We start from the raw sequence: 17,589 nt of genomic DNA on the forward strand, positions 1-17,589 counted from the left end.
TTTTGACAGGATGCTGGACATTATGATGATCACTTTGTTGAAGGTCTAGATTTTATTTTCTAACTCGAAGGCTGCTGGGCTTTCTTTTAACAAGTAATTAAGTTATTTACAGATCAGTTTGACCTTTTTGAAGTCTTTCTTTTAAGCTTTGTTAAAGTGGGTCTAGAATAGCCTACACTCTGGGAATAATTCTGTCCTACTGCTAAGGCATGATGCAGCTGGGTCTCCACTGAATGACCTGATGACCACTGAGGACTTTCTACTCTGGTTGCAACTGAGATAATTCCCTACCCACTGTGAGCTCTGGGAATTGCTCTCCTTACAAGTCCCTCATCATTCTTCATTTTATGTTGTTGAGTTTTACTGTATGCATGTGAGGCATAGTCCTTACCAAAGATTCAAGGAGAAGCCTGTGTAGATATCGGGGGCAATTTTTCTGCATACCTCTCTCTTTTTCTGGAACTCTGTCCACAAATTTCTCTTGCATTGGTCTCCCTTAACACTGACCTCCAACTGATCAACTCTATAAGATGCTACATACTGTTTAGTTTTTACCTCTTTCTGTCCCTGGTCTGGAAACTGCCTGTTGCTCAGTGTCTGAAAACAGTTGTTTTTCAAACATTTTTCTGGTTAAGTCTTGTTCTTGTTATGTCTTCATTGCTGGAAAGAAGTCAGAACTTTTCTATTAGTCTGCTTATTCATTTGTGTGTGATCTTTCTGCTGTTTTTGCTTTTCAGCTTTCTAACATGGCCTTTAGGAATTTCACTATAATATATTAGATCCATCTTCTCGTTATTCATTCTCTATATCTAGGTGTTCTAATTGGTCCTTATTCAAATTTTTATTGTTCTTTTTTCATCTTTATGTTTATAATTTTTTCTTTACCACAGTAAATATTATTCATATTTATTTTGTGCTGTTTTTCACGTTATCAGTTTAAAGGTGTTGTAATTTCAAGATCTAAATATGCAGGAGTTTTCAAAACTTAGCTCTCCAAATTTTCAAATGATACTTATTTTCTATCTATAGTCTAGGTCAATACAGGTAAGCTTCCTTTTCAATTCCCTGGGTTTGTGTGCAGAGTTTTTAATAATCTGCCTTTTGCTGAGTTTTTAGCCCTTTGAGATCCTAGCTTTATGTAGGAGTCTCAAGTTTTAGCTACTACTTTGCAAGGGCCCACAGTCCTATCAACTCTCTTTGCATGAACTTTATACAATAAGTCCCTCCATGATTCATTACAGTAACAGCCGCTTGGGCAGCAACAACATGAATTCTCATACTTATTACCTTAGTTTTCAGTTCACTATTTTTTTCTTACACCTTGAGATTTTCTTTTCATCCTTGCAAGCCCTGTTATGAATTCCAAATTATTTTTATTTTATTGTGTTCAGCATCTTTACTTACTTTGAGGAGGAAATGTTTCAGTTCCACCGTCATGTTGCCTGACCAGAGATTCTATATTATTTTCTAAAGCATCAAAAATGAAAATTGCTTCTCAAGGAATCACATATAAAAATGAGAGTCAGGGGCTTCCCTGGTGGCGCAGTGGTTGAGAGTCCGCCTGCCGATGCAGGGGACGCGGGTTCGTGCACCGGTCCGGGAAGATCCCACATGCCGTGGAGCGGCTGGTCCCGTGAGCCATGGCCGCTGAGCCTGCGCGTCCGGAGCCTGTACTCCGCAACGGGAAAGGCCACAACAGTGAGAGGCCTGCGTACCGCAAAAAAAAAAAAAAAAAAAAAAAGAGCGTCATAATGGCCAAGAAAGATTTCCTAGCTCTTCTTTATCTTTGGAATTATCTATTAATTTTATTGGGGGAGGAATATATTTCTTACCTTTTTTGACTTATAAAATATCTTACTGAAGTTGAACATGCAGGGGTGTTCTGTGTTCAGTTTTTGAATGGCACTGTGCAAATTAAGGAGTGATAAAATGTAATTCCTAGTTTGAAACAGTGGTTTGTAAACCTGGCTCTGTGTTAGAAAAATTTTTAGAGCTTGGTGAACATAATCTGAGATTGTGATTCAGTAAATCTAGGGTGCAGCCATGTATAAATGGAATTAAGTCTTAATCCTACTTGAAACATGTCCTGAAACTCTCATGGCCTCAATAATCTTGTGCCCCACTGAGTCTAAAATGTTGCTAACCAGCATCCAACTAGCCCTAGAATTTGTTGATAGCAAACAGAAAAAGAACCATATTTGAATCATAACATTTTTATTTAGGGCATGCAAACTAGTGTTTTCTGTCCTGCTACCCTACGTGGTAAAGTGCAAGTTGGCATCATTTCATTTTTGGAAGATACAGAAATTTAAAGTTTTTATCCTGCTGCTAACTGGAGCTAAATGTCCTGCTTGTTTGTTTTATTCACTTCAGCTTATTTTAAATGGAGAAAAGTTTAAGCTCAATATACACCTGCTGAGTTCTACTTTGTACGTCTTTCAGAAATCTTATTTTCTAAATTGCTATATAGTGCTTGAATTTTTATTTACAATTTTCCATTTAATCTTTTTTTCTCAAGAATATTATAAACTTCTTGGGGGTCAAATACCACGAAATAAATAGCCTTCAGTTTTACCACTGTGTCTACTAGAGGACTAATACACAAGTACTCCATACATGTTTGATTTCATGGTCTTTATTTGACGTCCATTTTTCACATAATTACCAACTCCCTACTCTCCTCTCATTTCATTTATTCACTTTTTCTCACTGTACACTTTCTTAAAACCCTAGATAAACGTCAAATCTGGGGCAGACCACACTAATATATTAAAAGTAGTAGCCCAGAAGTAAGTACCTGTTCTGTTTATGAGCAAGTAGTTGGTATTGGATCAACCCATTGGCCAATAAACAACAAATAAGAAATGGAGTGTGTGTGTGTGTATTTAATAGTACTGGAGAGGAACTAAGCAGGAGAATAGAGCACAAACCAAAGCACTGATTTAAATGAGCTGAGGATACCCATATGAGGGCTGCCAGAGTGGTACAATCCCAGAGAAAGTGGAGCCGTAAAGAAGAGAGGATAAAAATTCGTGTATAATTTTACCTTAACTTACTCCTAAACTGCATAAACATAGAGAACGATTTTACAAAACTAAGAAAATAGCAGCAGCTGGTACTTGAAGAGTTTAGTGGAGATCTCAGTGCTATTCAGGGGATATACAGATGTATATTCAAATCCTGTCAAATCAGAGGGTCCCAGTAAACAGCCATTCCCTTGAGGCTCCAAAAGGTCATATCCTAGGGTTAAGAGCAAAACTGAAATAGTCCAGGCCTATCAAAGACTAAAACTAACCTTAAAATATTAAGTGATCCAAAAAAAAGAAAGAAATATTAAGTGATCAACCTGAACTCCAAATACGTTTAAAAAATATTTTAATGTGGGGCTTCCCTAGTGGTGCAGTGGTTGAGAGTCCACCTGCCGATGCAGGGGATGCAGGTTCGTGCCCCGGTCCGGGAAGGTCCCACATGCCGCGGAGCGGCTGGGCCCGTGAGCCATGGCCGCTGAGCCTGCGCGTCCAGAGCCTGTGCTCTGCAACGGGAAAGGCCACAACAGTGAGAGGCCCGTGTACCGCAAAAAAAAAAAAAGAAAAATTCTTTTTTGGAGAAAGAAAATATGAAGAGCCTCTACAGTTTCCCATCCACAATGTCTAGCTTCCAATCAGAATTATAAGCCAAAAGAAAAAAAAAACCCTAATAGGAGATACAGATATGATTCAGATATTTATATTTTTCAGAAAAGAATTTTAAAATAAATGCAGTTAATATGTTCAAGAAAACAGAAATGTGTTTGTAGTTTCAGAATATTCTTGGATTTTATAAATGTAAGTCAAAGAGAAATTCAGTTTTAAAACAGAAAAACATAACTTTTGTAATTACCAAGAGAATGACTGTATCATTACAACGGAATAAAAAATTGGAATAATTTTTAAAAGTTTGATTTATGCAAAGGAAGGCAAAAAATGAAGAAACATAAAAATATATGAAAACAAATAGCAAAACCATAGACTTACACCCAAGTGTATGAGTAATTAATTGAAATTCTTTTGGTCCAAATACTCCAATTAAAAAACAAAGGTGAGCTTGCTGGCTAATAAGATAATTTTATATGTTTATGGGAAATACACTTTAAATATGTAGAGAAGGAAATGTTGAAAGTGTTGAAAAAAAATGTATCATGAACACATTAACCAAAACAAAATAGGTGTGGCTTTATTGTATAAGAAAAATAGGTTTTAAGGGGAAAATATTACCAGAGCTAGTGAGCGATATTTCATAATGACAAAAGTCAATTCAATAGGAATGTGTAACAGGTAAAATTTACATGCATCTAATACTATAGTTTCAAAACATATAAATAAGGCTAGTAAAACAAAAAAGGAAACAGAAAAAAAATAACTAGATATTTTAATAATCAAAAGTGTAAATACATATAAGATGAAAAAAACCATGAGTAACCAACTTGACTTAATTGGCACCAGTTACGTTTACAGAACATTGTAGTATGCAATTGCAGGATAGACGGTTTTCAACTGTACATGGCATATTTATAAAAATTGGCTATACACTGGCATCAAAGCAAATATCAACAAATTTCAAAGGAGTAAAATAATTCACAGTATATTTTCTAACTACTTTAGAATTAAACTAGAAATAAAAGATAACTAGAAAATTTCATTTTTTGTAAATGAAGTAATATACTCCTAAATAACCAGTTCCACTCAAGAGAAATGAATGCATATGTTCATGAAGAGAATGTGTAAGAATGTACATAGCAGCTTTATTCATAATACCCCCAAACAGAAAATAACCCAAATGCCTTTCACTGGGTGAATGAACAAAATATGGTATATTCATACATACCAGTTAAAAAGAACAAACTACTGCAACATGGAACCTACCAGACAGATGGATTTTGTAGATGTATTGTTGACTAAAAGAGGCCAGACACAAATGAGTACACACTGTATAATTTCCTTTATATGAATTTCAAGGACAGGCAAAATTTATCTGTCTTTATAGAAGTCAAAAATAGTGGTCACTTCTGGAAGAGGACATAGTAATGATTGGGACAGCACATGATAGAGCATTTGGAGTGAAGGAAAGATTTCTACATCATCTTCTAAGAGTTAGTCACAGATGTGTGTGTGTGTGTGTGTGTAAATTTACTGTAAGCATGTTATACCCTCTGTTATAGACTGAATTCCAGCAAAACTTCACATGTTGAAGTCTTAACACTCTCAGAATGTGACTGTATTTGGGGATAAGGTCTTGAAGAAGGTAATTATAGTTATATGAGGTCATATGAGCGGGCCCTAATCCATTCTAACCAGTATCCTTATTAGAAGAGGAAATTTGGACATGCAAAGAGGCACCGGGGTCATGTGTGCACAGAGGGAAGACCCTGTGAAGAGGTGGCAAGAGGGTGATCATTTGCAAACCAAGGAGACAGGTCTTAGGAGAAACCAACCATGATGGCATCTTGATCTTGGAGTTCCACCCTCCAGAACTGTGAGAAGATAAATTTTTGTTGTTTAAGCCATTCAGTCTGTGGTGTTTTGTTGTGGCAGCCTGACAAACTAATACAATCCCCAAATAGAAAATAATAGCTAACATTTTAAGTGTTTACTAAATGCTCATTTAATCCTCTCAACTTTTCTATGAGATAAATACAATTACATATTATCTTTATTTTACAGAAAATACTTAGAAAGGATGAGTAACTTGTCAAAAATCATGAGGGTAGTAAGATGCAGTCCAGCGACTGGACTGTATGTTTCCTGACTCCAAGTCTATATGTTTAATTCCTAGATTATGGGTAAATTTCTAGATCACATTCCCAGATTACAATATGAAGTTTCTCTTATGTAGGTAAGTAGTAGACAGCAATGGTTCTGCAGAAATTTCCAGGAATGTTCTTGGACATGGTTACCGTGGAAGAGAAAATTCCAGAGCACAGGGGATTGCCAAAAAGAAGTCAAATCAAAAAGACCTCTAGCACTGAGCGTGTGGGTGAGGATAGCTGCCCTGAGGGTACCCATCCTCTGGGTTAAGTGTCAGCAATAACGGAGAGACTGTTCACACTTGCGAGTAGATCCTTGATTCATTCCATTCTAACTCGTTATGAATGTTTCCCACCATATCCGCAGACCTTGAACTTGAAGTAAGGACTGTGTCTCATTTCCATTATCTTATATGGGACACTGGGTAGACGCTCAACAAATAAATGAATGTTGAATTAAATGAAAAGGGCTGACAAATCGTCCAAAATGACCTTGCCCTCCTTTACACTTTTTCCTTGAAACTAGTCCTACTCTCTCAAATCTCTCATGGTGGAAAATAAATCACAGGCTCACATCTTACTTCAAAAATTCTGATAAGTTTTATTTATTAACACTCATTAAATATGCTAAATCTGCCAAAGGTGCCTGTTGAAAATAAAAGTGGGATTCAGCAGTGAATTTTTGGTGCCATATTTTCTCTGTCCTTCTAATATCTTTATTCTCCTCTAGAGCTTTGTTTTATCTCTGTGTCCTGCGTTCCCTTGCTCCCTTTCTCTCTGTGCAGTTGTCTCCTTGTCTTTTTCTTCCAATTCTTCTGACTTACTCCCTTTTGGGGGGACTGTCACTGGTTCAGCAGCTAGAGATTGATAGTAATGTTTTGTTCCTGCACTGTAATTGCTATGTCAAGTCGGCAGGCGTAGCAGGCTGTCAATTTTAACGCCGACTAAAGAGATTTGCTGTGTGCCGATTAATATGGGGGGGTGGGTGGGAGGAGGGATGCCTCAAGTAAGGGTATGACTGTCTCTCAAGAAATGCCTCCTTCCCTCACTTTAAAGATGGACTCACTAACCATACACGAGCACACTTATTCACAATGGTCAAAGCAATGTATCCTCCATGATATTACTAATTGATTTTGAATAATCTTTTCAGAACTTTTCAAGATAATGCTTATTTAATTTTTAACAAGTTATTTTAAATGAATAAGAGGCTATAATACTATTTTTCCTTATGGATAAGGAAACTAGGTCACAAATATTTTCAGTGATCTTTCTCATCATCGTGTAAAGAATCATGGCACAGCTAGTATTTCAGGGTATTTTTCCATTAAATCAATTTCAGACTGTATATCCTTTCTCAACACACACACACACACACACACACACATACACACATAAACAGTTAATTGATGTAAAATTAATATAGAGAGGGGCTTCTCTGGTGGCACAGTGGTTGAGAGTCCGCCTGCTGATGCAGGGGACACGGGTTCGTGCCCCAGTCCGCGAGGATCCCACATGCTGCGGAGCGGCTGGGCCCGTGAGCCATGGCCGCTGAGCCTGCGCGTCCGGAGCCTGTGCTCCGCAACGGGAGAGACCACAACAGTGAAAGGCCCGCGTACCGCACAAAACAACAACACAAAAAATTAATATAGAGAGCTTACAATGATTTGGCTCTAATATTAAAGTTTGTCAATAAAGATCTTTAGTGTGGAATTTTCCGTTCCATTAGGCAGTGAGTCCCTAAGGTGGATATTTTTGAGTAAAGCACTGATAATATTTGACTTATAGGGAGCCAGAATATATATTTTAACCTAAGGGAAACTTAATTGTCTCTAAATATACTTTAAAAATTTGCATATGACCAGAAGTTTGGGTAGTCTTGCAATATGTCAAGAATATGTCTTTGCTTTCAATTTACATAACTGAAAAATATTGTGAAGGCTATGAATTCCCTCTTAGAGTTGGAAGGAATGTTATGAAATGATCAAGAATAGCAAACAGCTCTTAGTCAGAAATCCAGGCAAGCTTGGGTCTGGATGGTACGCGGTGTGCATATCTCTTAAGATAACGAGGACAAAGCAATGATGTCGGGAAGTCGAACAGGATGAGCTCTTGAGGGCCCTTCCAGGTCCATCCATCTATGAATATAGCTCATCAGTAATGCCTCAAATAAGTTCCCATTTAGCACATGGGCTTTAAAGATTTCTTCAAGTGGGTAGGTTTTGCAGTATGTGCTGTGGGTGTCTTAAGATAACATGAGAAAATGTAAAGCCCTCGGCCACTGCTTATCTCTAGGCTCCCAGAATTTAACACTTAGGGATTTATAGCAAACCCACTGCCCTGATGGAACAAAAGGTCACTCATCTTGCTCAGAACTAAACCAGGAAGTGCTTAAAGTTAATCTCCCTAATAATATACCAGAGACAGCCGTGTGGTGAACTGAAAGCTGGTGCAGAAGTCTCCCAGCAGTTCTGCCTTAAATTGCATTGGCTTCCAAATTCCTGAATTGCTGAAGTTCAAGGAAATATACCCTTGTCTAAAAAGCGTCATGCATATTGCTTGTGGATTATTATTCACGGAGGTCCCAACAATCAGATTAGGTGTATATGAATCATGTGTCATTAAGCTAGCCCTACCAGTTCTCCAATGTCAAGGAAATACAAGTTTTCAAATTCAGAGTAATGTAAGATTTGATTGTCTCACAGTCCTGATCAAGAGGTTAAGTAGTTTATATAAAATATTTTTGCCATATAGATTTATTTTTTTGTGTGTCTATTTTTTTTAGCTTTATTGAAGTATAATTGACAAATAGAATTGTAATATATTTAAAGCATATATCATGATGATTTGATGTACATAGACATTGTGAAAGCATTCCCACATCAAGTTAATTAACACATCCATACTTCATATAATTACCTCTTTTTTTGGAGAAAACACATCTACTCTGATAGCAAATTTCAGTTATACAATACAATATTATCAACTATACTTACAGCCCTATTTAGCTTCTAACCAGAAGTTTGTACCCTTTTATCAATACCTTCACTCCTCAGGGAGAAGCTAGGAGTTGGGGTGGGGGGTCCCTCTGGGATTGAATGGTGCTGTGCCGGTGTGGGATTTATGGTAAGAGTGTGTATTAGCTTTTCTTACCTGTTTAGATGTGTTTAGATTTTGTCAGTTGTCCAATGTGTAGGAGTCATTTAACTAGTTTCTGGATTTCTCTCAGAGAGAGATGATCTGTGTGTTGCTGTATACTCAGTACATCTGTGGGAGGTGGGACAATCAGGAGCCTCTTGTGTTGCCATTTTAGTGATGTCCTCCTCCCCAAGTAGATTTAGATTTGAAAGAATCTGTAGAAAAAATTTAGTTCAAACTTGATGTGTTGCAGACAAGGAAATGAGCCTGGAGAGATGACATGAGTTGCTTAGTGGTTCAAAAACAAAATGGTGGTCACTGATCTGACTTCAGTGAGAGTAGAACATTTCTCCTGTGTCTTTATGTGACAAGAAAGTTAATAGTAGAATGAGATCATGGACTGATGACTTCTGAAGTTATGGATGAACAATGTTAGAGGCCACAACTCTTTCTGGGGGGTTTTCCCATTGAGACGACCAAGTTTCTAGAATTTCCCCCTAAGAACTTGGATGAGATGGAACAATACATGGAGGCAGTATATTAGCGCGGTTGGGAAAAAATAGTCTATAAACAACCAGTGAAACAGAGTTCTGGTTCCTGATCTTTGTAAAAAGAGTAAATGATGTAAGAATATATTCTTTCTTTCTCTATTTTATTTACTTATTTGGCTGCACTGGGTCTTAGCTGCAGCATGCAGGATTTAGTTTCCTGACCAGGGATTGAACCCAAGCCCCCCGCATTGGGAGTGCAGAGTCTTAACCACTGGACCCCCCAGGGAAGTCCCAAGAATATATTCTTTAAAAAATGTAGAGAGAATCACCAAATCCATTTAAAGTCTTTTAAACTTGCCCATAGATTTTTACAGTGTCTTGTGGCACATATTAACTCTTCTCTCTAGGTGAAGAAATGTGGACATGAAGTAAAATCTGAGGATGCTACAGTTTCACTTAGCTAAAGAACACAAAATGAGAGCATGAACACTGCTAAACTGTGCTGTGATTTAGCATTTTATCTGTGATGTTTTATCAAATCCCTGCCATTCTTCTGAGTAAATGAAAGCTTGAATCTCCTGACTGATATCAGAACAGATTTTAATCAACAGTGGAGTGTTTGAATACTTCTGAATTTTCCAGGTGGAATGGTAGTGTGTGATCTCTAAAGGGAAGCAAGTGCTCTTGTAGCAATCTTCAACTCCAAGTCAGTTTAATTTAAGGGGTTAATATCACAAAGGATTGAGAAGTCACGCGCTGAAGTAGTAGTGGTCCTCTGAGCAGATAACAAGAACATGGGTCTTCTCCAGGTGCTGAAGTGATGATGAGAGGCATAAGTGTCCTTACATGCTATTAATGTGAAAAGCAAAGTATATTCAAGCTGAATTTGCAGTGTCCTTAACATGACAAGTTTATAGCCTCTCAGAGATTAACAGCCTGGCGGCCAAAAGTGCTTCTGTGTTACACACTGGAGCTCCACAAATGAAACAGATGCTTTTTTGATTTAACCTGTGAGAATGTTAATTTGTTCCCTTTCCCTGTTTATTGGCTTTTCACAGAATCAAGCAATTAACCACTTCTGCTGAGAAATGGTAGGCTGTAACATATCTTTTTCTCTGCCTCTTTTTAATATGCACAGTAAATTACAAACAAAATAAGTATTTTATACACATTGAAAATGGCTAGCTGGAATGACCCATAGTGCTAAGCCACTTTGGAATGCAGATTAAGTTCTGCACATTTTCAAGCTGCTAATCACTTTGCAGAATTTCCAGTGCACAGTGCAGCTTCAGCTATGTGATTCTGTTTACTTTGTTGATGGTGTTTACCAATTACCAAACTGTTCTTCATAAAAAACAACTGGTCAGGAAGCAAACGTGTTTATCGTTCTGGCCCACACCTGCTGCAGGTAAGAGGTGAAAGTAACTTGCTCATTTTCAGTTCCTTTTCTTGTCCACAGAAGGATTGCTTAGATCTTTGCCTGATTGATTTTAGGTCTGTTTTTAATATCTAATGTGTAGATTTTTTTTAGATCTGTTTTTAATATCTAATGTGTAGAGTGGGACTAATTGATGGATTATAACTCTAGCTCTTCTTGTGAATTGTCAAGTGACTCAGGGAAAGTTATTTTTGTTCTCTAGCTTATGAATTCTGTGTGCGAAGAGAAGACACCAAGTATATTGTACCCATTTCAACATAACCTTGAAAACGAAATATAAAATTTTCCCAAACCCAAAGTGCTATGTAAATGTTTAATGATGTTAACACTGATTAAAAAGCCCAATAGAGATACATTAGTCTTGCTTTTGACCATCTAGTCTGACTTATTTTGCAAGAAATTCCATATAAATAACATTGCCGATCGCTCTTGATTAGACATTTATACAAGTAAGTACCTTGGTACCGCTGTTTTTGATTCATGTCTGAGTAGCCTTAGGGCCTAGGTATCTGTGATTAATTTTCAGCTGAGATACCTTGTATTTTACATTGGAACATTTCTTCAGGGAAGCGTACGGTTCCTTTTGAGAGTAATTTCACCACAGTCACTGATATTCTGGGTAAGTTGCTGCCAGATGTTGTATTTCATGCCCCACATATTTACTCCATAAACAAGCTAACAAATGAGGTTTGAGTAGTTTACTGGGGGAGAAGGAGTGTCTACTGTGAAGGGAGATTTGGGGATGAGATTGGACCCTAAACTGTTGGGTGACAAAGAGGAGAGGATCTCTGATGGAGAGACTGTTGGGGATGGTGGTGGTTAGAGTTTGCAGCGTGAGGGCTGGACAGATTCCAATTGCGAGGCAGGAAGTTTTTCTAGAGAAAGAAAATGGATCTACCCAGCTCCCACAGCATCTTCCTAGAGAAGGATCCTCTAATGATGGCCACCTGCCTTTGAATACTTTTTTTTTTAAGTTAAGGAAACCACCGAAGTCCATTTGAAATGAAATGATCTTTGTTTTATCTTTAGTAACCCATTAACTGAGCACTTTGAAACTAATAGTCTGCCAAGATAATAATGTATGATGTTTTTTCTCTAATCACTAGTTTTGATTATTGGTTCTCTCTTTTCTTGTCACCAGCATTCTAATTCAGTCTAACCTGTCCACTGTCTTCCAGCCCCGGCCAGGCTTCAACCTCAGGGCTAGGAGAAGAGAAGGTGTAAGACCTACTCTTTTCTACTACTCCTATTCACACTTATGTTTCTGATTCTTCAGGATTGGGACAGGGGAGGAAGAGTTGAAGGAAGCAAAATTATTTTTGCTTCACAAGTGCTATTGTAGTGCATTTTTTATTTATTTCATCTGTGTGTTAAGTCCCTAAATGTAAACACTGTCATTGAGTTAATGTGTGTAAACACTGTCACTGGGTTATTGTCTTTTTTTTAATGGAGGTAGAGTTGACAGTATTAGCTTTAGGTGTTTGACATAGTGATTTGATATTTTTATACATTACAAAATGATTACCACTATGAGTCTAATTACTGTCAGTATACCAAGTTATTATTCCCTATGCTGTACATTACATCTCTGTGACATTTATTTTATAAATGGAAGTTTGCACCTCTTCATCTCCTTCACCTATTTTGCCCGTTCTTCCACCCCCATCCCCTCTGGTGACCACTAGTTTATTCTCTGTATCTGTGAGTCTGTTTCTGTTTTGTTGTTTGTTTAGTGTATTAGATCCTACGTATAAGTGAAATCATATGGTATTTGTCTTTCTCTGTCTGACTTACTTCACTTAGCATAATACCCTCTAGGTCCATCCGTGCTGTTGCAAATGGCAAGATTTCATTCTTTTTTATGGCTGAGTAGTATTCCAGTGTGTGTGTGTGTGTGTACACGTACGTACGTGTGTACATATGTACACACACACACACACACACCACATCTTCTTTATCCATTCATTTATCAGTGGGCACTTAGGTTGCTTCCATACCTTGGCTATTGTGAATAATGCTGCAATGCACATGGGGGGATGCATATATATTTTTGAACTAGTGTTTTTGTATTCTTTGGAAAAATACCCAGAAGTGGAATTGCTGGATTGTGTGGTAGTTCTATTTTTAATTTTTTGAGGAGCCATCACACTGTTTTCCACAGTGGCTATACCAATTTACAATCTCATCAGTAGTGCATGAGGGTTCCCTTTTTTCCACATCCTCAGCAACACTTGTTTCTTGTATGATGTATGAGGTGATATCTCATTGTGGTTTAGATTTGCATTTCCTTGATGAGTAGTGATGTTGAGCATCTTTTCATGTACCTGTTGGCCATTTGTATGTCTTCTTTGGAAAAATGTCTATTCATATCCTCTGCCCATTTTTAATCAGATTGGTTTTTTTGATTATTGAGTCATATGAGTGCTTTGTGTATTTTGGTTATTACCTCTTATGGGATATATCATTTGCAACTATCTTCTCCTATTCAGTAGGTTGCCTTTTTATTTTGTTGATGTTTTCCTTTGCTATGCAAAGGCTTTTTAGTTTGATGTGGTCCCATTTGTTTATTTTTGCTTTTGCTGCCCTTGCCTGAGGAGACAGATCCAAAAAAAATATTGCTAAGACCAGTGTCAAAGATCATACTGCCTATGTTTTCCTCTAGGAGTATTATGATTTCAGGTCTTACATTTAAGTGTTTAATTGATTTTGAATTTATTTCTGTATATGGTGTACAAATATGGTCTACATTCACTCTTTTACGTGTACCTGTAGTTTTTCCTACACCATTTATTGAAGAGACTGTCTTTTCCTCATTGCATATTCTTGCCTCCTTTGTCATAAATTAATTGACCACATAAGTGTGGGTTTACTTTTGGGTCTCTAGTCTGTTCCATTGATCTGTTTGTTTTGATACCATACTGCTTTGATTACTATAGCTTTGTAGTATAGTTTGAAATCTGGGATTGTGATACCTTTTTTCTTCATTCTTTAGATTTCTTTGGCTATTTGGGGTCTTTTGTGGTTACATTAAAATTTTAGGATTATTTGTTCTAGTTCTGTAAAAAATGCCTTGGGTATTTTGATAGGGATTGCACTGAATGTGTAGATTTCTTTGGGTAGTATGGGTATTTTTTAAATATTAATTCTTCTGATCCATGAGCATACTGTATCTTTCCATTTATTTGTTTGCCTTAAATTTCTTTCATTAATGTCTTATAGCTTTCAGAGTATAGGTCATTCACATCCTTGGTTAAATTTATTCCTAGGTATTTTATTCTTTTTGATGTGATTGTAAATGGATTTTTTTCCCTAAATTTTTCTTTCTGATAGTTTGTTATTAGTGTATAAAAATGAAGAGATTTCAGTGTATTAATTTTGTGTACTACAGTGTTGCAATGTGGTAATTATTTTGTAATGTATACAAATATCAAATCACTATGTCAAATAAATGTTATTTATTCTAATAGTTTTTTTAGTGGAGTCTTTAGGGTGTGCTATATATAGTATCATGCCGTGTACCAATAGTGGCAGTTTTACTTCTTCCCTTCCAATTTGAATGGATTTTATTTCTTTTTCTTGCCTGATTGTTGTGGCTAGAACTTCCAATACTGTGTTGAATAAAAGTAGTGAGAGTGAGCATCTTTGTTTTATTCCTGATATTAGGGAAAAAGCTTTCAGCTTTTCACCATTGAGTATGATGTTAGCTGTGAGTTTGTCATTTTGTTGTGTTAATGTGGTGTATCACATTGATTGATTTGTGAATATTGAATCATCCTTGGATCTCTGGAATAAATCCTACTTGATCATGGTGTATGATCTTTCTAATGTATTCTTGAATTCAGTTTGCTAATATTTTGTTGAGAATTTTTGCATCTATATTCATCAGGGATATTGGCCTATAATTTTTTTTGTGGTATCTTTGTCTGGTTTTGGTATCAGGGTAATGCTGATCTCATAGAATGAGTTTGGAAGTGGTCCCTCCTCTACAATTTTTTGGAACAGTTTGAGAAGGATAGGTATTAACTCCTGTTTAAATGTTTGGTAGAATTCCCCTGTGAAGCCATCTAATCCTGGACTTCTTTTCTTTTCTGGGAGTTTTTTGATTACTGATTCAATTTCATTACTAGTAGTTGGTCTGGCCAGATTTTCTATTTTTTCTTGATTTAGTCGTGGCAGATTGTATGTCTCTAGGAATGTATCCATTTTTCTAGGTTGTGCAGTTTGTTAGCATATCTGTGTAGTAGTTTCATGTTTGTGCAATTGACTTTTGAAAAACACTGGTTTGAAATGCATGGGTTTACTTATATGTGAATTTTTTTCAGTAGTAAATACTACAGTACTACATGACCCACAGTTGGTTGAATTTGTGGATGTGGAACCACAGATATGGAGGAATCATGTATAAGGAGGGCCAACTATAAGTTGTACACAGATTTTTGATGGTGTGGAGGGTCAGCACCCTAACTCTTGCATTGTTCAAGGCTTAAATATATTTCTGCAATATCAATTGGACCTTCTGCTCTTTTGTTTGTAATTTGATTTGGGCCCTCTCTTTTTTTTCTTGAAGAGTCTGTCTAAAGGTTTGTCAGTTTTGTTTATCTTTTAAAAGAGCCACCTCTTTGATATTGTCTAATTTTTTTTGGTAAGAAGGTGCTTCATTCTTTAGATTTCTTTGGCTATTTGGGGTCTTTTGTGGTTACATTAAAATTTTAGGATTATTTGTTCTAGTTCTGTTAAAAATGCCTTGGGTATTTTGATAGGGATTGCACTGAATGTCTTGGCTATTGAAAATAGTGCTGCTGTGAACATTGAGGTGCATGTATCTTTTCAAATTACAGTTTTCTCCAGATGTATGCCCAGGAATGGGGTTGCAGGATCATAGGGTAACTCTATTTTTAGTTTCTTAAGGAACCTCCATACTGTTTTCCATAGTGGCTGCACCAATTTACATTCCCATCAACAGTGTAGGAGGGTTCCCTGTTCACCACACCCTCTCCAACATTTATTATTTGTAGACTTTTTAATGATGGCCATTCTGACTGGTGTGAGGTGATACCTCATTGTAGTTTTGATTTGCATTTCTCTAATAATTAGCAATGTTGATTATCTTTTCATTTGCCTCTTGGCCATCTGTATGCCTTCTTTGGAGAAATATCTTATTTAGGTCTTCTGCCCATTTTTTGATTGGGTTGTTTGTTTTTTTGTTATTGAGTTGTATGGGCTGTTTGTGTGTTTTGGAAATTAAGCCCTTGTCAGTCACATCATTTGCAAGTATTTTCTTGCATTCTGTGGGTTGTCTTTTTGTTTTGTTTATGGTTTCCTTTGCTGTGCAAAAACTTATAAGTTTCATTAGGTCCCATTTGTTTATTTTTGCTTGTATTTCTATTGCCTTGGGAGTCTAACCTAAGGAAACACTGCTACGATTTAAGTCAGAGAATGTTTTGCCTATGTTCTCTTCTAGGAGTTTTATGGTGTCATGTCTTATATTTAAGTCTTTAAGCCATTTTGAATTTATTTTTTGTGTAGGGTGTGAGGAAGTGTTCAAACTTCATTGATTTACATGTGGCTGTCTAGCTTTCCCAATCACTTGCTGAAGAGATTCTTTTCTCCACTGTATATTCTTGCCTCCTTTGTCAAAGAGTAATTGACCACAGGTGTGAGAGTTTATTTCTAGGCTCTCTATTCTGTTCCATTGATCCATAGGTTTGTTTTTGTGCCAGTACCACACTGTTTTGATCATTGTGTCTTTGTAGTATTGTCTGAAGTCTGGGAGGGCTATGCCTCCAGCTTTGTTTTTTTTCCCCTCAGGATTGGTTTTGCAATTTTGGGTCTTTTATGGCTCCATATAAATTTTAGGATTATTTGTTCTAGTTCTGTGAGAAATGTCATGGGTAATTTGATAGGGATCACATTAAATCTGTAGATTGCTTTGGGTAGCACGGGCATTTTAACAGTATTAATTCTTTCAATTCAAGAGCATGGGATATATTTCCATTTCTTTGGATCATATTAAGTTTCCTTTATCAGTGTTTTATAGTTCTTAGCATATAAGTCTTTCACCTCCTTGGTCAGGTTTATTCCTGAGTATTTTAGTTTTTTGGATGCAATTTTAAAAGGGATTGTTTTTTACTTTCCCTTTCTGGTATTTCATTGTTAGTGTAAAGAAATGCAGCAGATTTCTGTATGTTAATCTTGTATCTTGTTACTTTGCTGAATTCATTTATCAGTTCTAGTAGTTTTTGTGTGAAGGTTTTAGGGTTTTCTATATATAGTATCATTTCATCTGCACGTAATGAGTTTTACCTCTTTGCTTCCAATTTGAATACCTTTTATTTCTTTTTCTTGTCTGATTGTTGTGGCTAGAACTTCCAATACTATGTTGAATAAAAGTGGTGAAAATGGGCATCCTTGTCTTTTTCCAGATTTTAGTGGGAAGGCTTTCAGGTTTTCATTGTTGAGTATTATGTTGGCTGTGGGCTTGTCATAAATTGCTTTTATTATGTTGGGATATGTTCCCTCTATATCCACTTTGGTGAGAGTTTTTATCACGAATGGATGTTGAATTTTATCAAATGCTTTTTCTGCATCTGTTGAGATGATCATATGGTGTTTGTCTTTTGTTGATGTGGTGTATCACATTGATTGATTTGCATACGTAGAGCCATCCTTGTGACCCTGGAATGAATCCAACTTGATCACAGTGTATGATCTTTTTTATGTGTTGTTGGATTCAGTTTGCT

This window comes from Delphinapterus leucas, chromosome 4 (genome assembly GCF_059928025.1).
Source record: "Delphinapterus leucas isolate spDelLeu-1000000601 "Yukka" chromosome 4, BTC_Dleu_Yukka2, whole genome shotgun sequence".
Lineage (NCBI taxonomy): Eukaryota > Metazoa > Chordata > Mammalia > Artiodactyla > Monodontidae > Delphinapterus > Delphinapterus leucas.